This window comes from Aplysia californica, unplaced genomic scaffold (genome assembly GCF_000002075.1).
Source record: "Aplysia californica isolate F4 #8 unplaced genomic scaffold, AplCal3.0 scaffold00468, whole genome shotgun sequence".
Taxonomy (NCBI): Eukaryota; Metazoa; Mollusca; class Gastropoda; order Aplysiida; family Aplysiidae; genus Aplysia; species Aplysia californica.
In genome coordinates, this window is record NW_004797738.1 from 453,831 (window position 1) to 459,436 (window position 5,606).

At 40.7% G+C, this 5,606-nt stretch overlaps 1 long non-coding RNA gene across 1 annotated transcript; it reads right to left on the bottom strand.

The window, feature by feature from the left end:
- Window positions 1–1,031: 1,031 nt before the first annotated feature.
- Window positions 1,032–2,711, bottom strand: LOC106012706. Its single transcript, XR_001185126.1, has 2 exons — window positions 1,811–2,711; window positions 1,032–1,309 (listed from the first exon to the last, which is right to left on the bottom strand). It is a non-coding gene; the product is annotated as an uncharacterized LOC106012706 (long non-coding RNA).
- Between the last annotated feature and the right edge of the window lie 2,895 nt (window positions 2,712–5,606).

A 5,606-nucleotide genomic window follows, 5' to 3' on the forward strand; every position in this document is an offset into this window, starting at 1 on the left:
ACACGTCACTGTGCAAACGCTGGAGAGTCTACGTTCGATAGTTTAAGAAATATTGGCCAATAAGTTGCACCAAACATTTTTGAATGTATTGTGAACCAGGACCATGTCAGAGTCTACTGATGTATTTTAGCAAACGACTCATGGCCTTTGGATTGTTTTGGTTTCGAAGTTGAATATCAAGGTAAATGTCATCTCTACTCTCTATCGACACCATGGCATATAAGAATATAAGATTAATGTAGAATCTTAAATCATTCACTTTTTGAGTCGTGTCTTTTCTGCTTGCTTTGTAAACGCTTACGTCGTTAATGTTTTGTTAGGGATTTATTACGCGAATGGAAACATGGATAACATACTTAGTGTGGCTAAAAATAGAGAAACAAAACCGAGATATTTTTCCGACGAGCATGGTTATTTTGTATTTATATGAAAAAGTTGTGTGGAGCTACTTGACCACTTTTTTGGTCCGGATCTATTACGTCAGCTGATATCAAGATCATATAAAATACACTATTGCACGCGTTACGGTTGTAGACTATGATTTATCCTAGTTTTGAAATTGCCGAGTGTAATCATTCGTTGAAACCTGGTAATTTCACCCGAAGGATAAACCAAGATCTACCACCATAACTTAATACATTCTTTATATGTAATATAGATTATTACACGTATACAATATATATTTTTAGGTCATTTCCCCCGTCATCCCCGAGCTCTATACTAATACGAGTAAACTAACAACCCATGATTTTTTTCAAAATGTAAAACATTATTAAATGAACGATAGCATAAACATATTGCACAGGTGGGCGTACTGTAGACTCAACGGGAATTTGTCAACACTCAGAAAACCGAGCTCGGATCTCTTTCATGTTACAGCGAAGTGTGTAACCACTACACAGACGTCGGTACCTTGACGTTTAGAGAGACAAACCTTGTTACTGACCTACATACACTCTACAAAACGACTAGAGGCTCGGGAAAATAAGTAAATACGAAAATAAATGTTTAAAAAACTGAACCCAAGTCCCTTTGCAATGATTCAGATAATTTATTATTCTGTGTAAAGTTGTATTGGGTTAACTTGCAACACTGTGAGGATTTTATTCTTCTGTAAAGAGTTGGCAAACGTTATTCAAGTCCATTGTTTGTTTGTTGTATTAGTTACGTCTCCATGGCGGGCAGTAACCGGTCTGGCGAGTTTCTCGAAACTCAGAGACATCAATACGGAAAGAGGTCAGAGTGTCCTTTAAGTCGTCAATATTGGCAGGCGTCGTACCCTGTGCCCTGGTCAGAATCCAGGCCATCTCTGTGGGGTAAGGGAAGGGAAAAGTAAATTTCGACCCACATTCTAAAATAAAAAGTAGAAGTGTCTTTCGTGCATGGCAACTCAAATGTACACAAGGAGAGCTTATACTTTAAATTTTACGTACATGCGGGTTCTGAAATGGGGGGTGGGGGGTGGGGTGGGTTAACATTATTTTCATCGAAATGACGGCTACGTCATTGTCGGTGGACATTCTTTTTTATGGGACGGTCATTAAAATATTAATATAAACTGTTAATTAGCATGACACAATTAATAACATTATTTGGACAGCTGAATAGACTTAAATGTCTTGGAACATCTCGCTTTCACAGGAGACAAAGAGTCTGACCTCTGTTGGTAGGGTGGCTGGTTCTTTTTCCTCTGGGTGACTTGGTTGGAATTCTTTGTTTGTAATAATCAAACATTACGAAATCCAAACAATTTAACATTCTGATTTTTTTTCGGAAGATCAGTAGGCCTACCTGCGCCATCTCTACTTACGCAAGTTGAAGACTCCGTAGATTGGTCTGCAGGAGAAGACAACTGCGTAACTGTCGTAGTCCGTGTCTACAACCAAGTAGTTGGGGTCTCCGTCCTCGTCGTCGTCTGCACAGAAATAGAAACAAATAAACTGAATACACTAAGATATATTTTTAAAACATTCTTTTTGGCTAGCTTGTCTTTTTTGGGGGGGATTTTTTTTCATTGTTTGGTTGCGTACAAGGAAGCACAACGACACGATGGTGGTCATGGAAGGTGGGGAAACAAACAGATAGACAGACAAAATAAAAGCGGGATGGTGACGAAACAGGACCCACCATTGGCTTCCCCCAACCACCAACCTATTTCTATTGACCCATGTGAGGAAATAATAATATTGATATCAATGGCAGTCGCAATGCATACATGAATAAATTCAGAGGCTATATAGACATAATATTTTGCAGCCACGTACCGTCTAAATGGTCTATGACGGCCATTGATTGTTTAGGAGAAAAATGTCTTAGGCAGGTGGACGACATGAGCAGTGTCATAGAATGGTGAAAAAAGGAAGGGGAGAAGTGGAAAGTGGTGTTTTGTACAGGTGATTGTCTTGTACAGGTGGCTGTTAGAAAAGGATCGACTTTATGTTACTCTGCAAAGCTCAGTTCCTATGTAAAAGTTCTCGGGGGCTCTCGTGGCCTCGAGGTTACGTTGTTCGCTTCTAATTCAATAGCCTCCGGATTCAAAACCTGACAGTGAAAGACAATTTTCTTCTCTAAACGTTTGTCTTTTCACCACCTCTCCTACTCCCTAACCATGTACAGTAGTCTGCTTTCGTCTTCACCTTCTGTCCCCCTCCCTTATGCCCTTTGCCCCCTCCTCTGGGCTCCCAACTCTTTCTGCAGCTTATCTACTGCTACTCCTTCTTACTGATGTCTTTCAGCTACACCCCTGATCTTATGGCACATAAGATCTAACACATAGCCTTCTCAGATAAGGGCAAAAGAGTCTCGGAGGTACCGTGTGCAAGCTGGGCACGTTAAAGATCCTTTAATGGTCCTAAGGTCGATAAGAGTAGGCTTCGACCGCCACCAGGGCAAAATTCAATATTCCTACCCAACTGATAATGTTTAATGTGTCCCGAACGCTCATATGACCACTGATGCATTTTAACCAAGGACCTAACAACAAAACTATTATAACCTCCTTGCTCTAAATTAATCACTGAGCAGAATTTTATACATATAATGCCATATTTGACATATCAAAACAAGACGTAATGAAGATCGAAGCTGCGTTTCAAGGACTGCAACAAACGTGCACCTAAAGTATGTTGCATTGACCCTCAGAACAGAAAAAAACCCAACATGCACTACACCATGATAAGAAGAAGAGGACTGCGCATCTAGATGCGAGACAACTAGATGCGACTATTAATTCCCTTCATTGCCTGGTCCAAGACTGTCTTTGGCTCTGTGGTTGGACTTTGAGTGGAAAAGAATTTTTGTGTTAGATCGACACACATCTTGTTATTATAAGTGGTCAAAAAAGAACGTCATATTATTATTACTTCTTGGATTGTGTGCGGGTGGGAAGAAACACCCTTCCGTCACACGCCCTCACACGCCCTCACCCCTCCCATTCCTACCGTCTTCATATCTCTCATCCCTTCCCTTCCCCCACCCTCCCCTCTTAATTCAGAAAATGACAGAACTAAACAAAGGAAATGACTAAGTTCAGCTTTAATAGACAATCATCAAGTAATAACCCTCCTTTGAACTTGGTTAGTTCATTTATTACACAATTCAAAGGAGACTTGAGTTTGCTTAAGTTTTTAAGTTTGGATTACTATACTTTTAACGCAGTTTATATTAATAATAAACTACGGAAATAAAATGAGTTTTAACAGTGTACCCTACGCTGTGAAAAATATGATAATACACGACCTCACACAAATAAAACGTAGTTTGGTTAATTGTCTTTTTAGAAATAATGAATATTACCAAGAAGAAGAAGAAGAAGAAGAAGAAGAAGAAGAAGAAGAAGGAGAAGAAGAAGAAGAAGAAGACGCTCAGTCTAGCAGGCTCTGCAGGGTCCGGGGTTACGGCCTGGCCTCGGATTATAATCGGGATGAAGATTCTTAAACTTCGTCTGAGGATGAAGGGAAATTAAGATGTATTTGTAGAAGTGTTTCCCACTAATAACTCAATCTTAATATTTTAAGAGACGTGCCGCTTCGACGCTGCTTGCCAGGGCCAACTCGAGCTGTCAGCACAAACCTGCACGTAAGGTAGGCATGGGCTTTGGTCGTTTCATTACCGAGCTGAGGCGAAGATATGATTCAGCAGCATCCACGGTATCTGAGCAGCCTTTGTGGGAGAGCCCTGCTATCCACACAATAAAGAGAAGGGGCGAGAAAAGGTGTCCTAGAAAGCCAACCTCATCTACCCGGACTGGGTCACCGAGATCAATAGGGATGCCATTACGCGGTCGAAATATTAAAAGAAAACAGAGGAAAACAGGTTGCGAGAATATTCGTACCCTTCAGGATTAGGGCTCCAATCGTGAAAGGAGAACGGCAACAATTTCAGTGGAGCTCAGCTGCTTTGACCTCGATAACGTTGCAATCGGTGAAACTAGATTTTCTGATGAAGGTCAGTTGAAAGTACAGCTATACTGGGGGGAAGATCTTTTAGAATTAAGACTACATGGTGTTTGGATTTTCAGTGAAAAATAACATAGCAGCCCAACTGAAATACGTTCTGTAAGATATTAATGGCAGACTCATGGTGTTCTGAGGCTTCGCATTGGTAAGACCCATTATGCCAACATTTGTGATCTCATGCTTCTAGCATGACCAACAAAGATGATGTCAAAAATAGATTCAATTGTGACCTCGAAGCCGTCCTATTCTCTATCCTCGCTTCTGATAAGCTGTTTTTATGGGTAATTTCAACTCAAAAGTAGGCTTGGGCAGCTGGTGTCATTGGTATATTGGTGTGGGCTCATGAAACAGCACTGTTAAAAAAGTGTACAGAAACATGGACTGTTCATCACTAACACAAACTTTCAGCTCTGAAAAACTTGGCCTTCCCAGTCGTCGTCATCAGGACTGGTTTTGTGAAAATATTAAGAAACTTCAGAATCTAATTTTAAAAAGGCTTGAAAGTTGATGTCGTCCTCAGCCGGTAAATCAAATTCCCAGTCAAAATGAGACGCATAGAGATCTTGCTAAAAAGCATCTTTAGAAGATATTAAGACAAACGATAAATGACTAGCTTAAGGATATGACTAAAGATACTCAGCAGTGGGCGGATACTACCAACACTCATAAATTCTACGAGAGTTTACGCTGCATCTATAGTTTATCTCGTTTAAGTACATCTCCCTTTCTTAAACAAGATGGTTCCAAGCGCATCACAAATAAAAATGAGACACTGAGACGCTGGGCCGAATACTTTAAGGGTCTTCTAAACCGATCATCAAGAATCAATTCTGAGTCAATTGAATCCCTTCCAAAAATCCCACTTAACACTTCCCTTGATTGCCCCACCCCCCTTTCAAAGAGTATGTCATGTCTTTCAATAAGGCCCCTGGTGCGTATTCTAACCCTGCAGAGGTTTGCTTTTGATCGAGGCCGTCTTATCGAGGCACTTTACTTACTTTTCCTTTCTTCTTCCTCTGGTATCCTTAGGATGTCGAGGGGAGGTGAAGGTTTCGGCCCTGTTCTAGGTGTGTAGCGTCGGAGATTGATATGCTATGTTGTTCCAAGACGTTTTTAACCCCATCCAGCCAAGTGTTTCTTTTTTTCTGG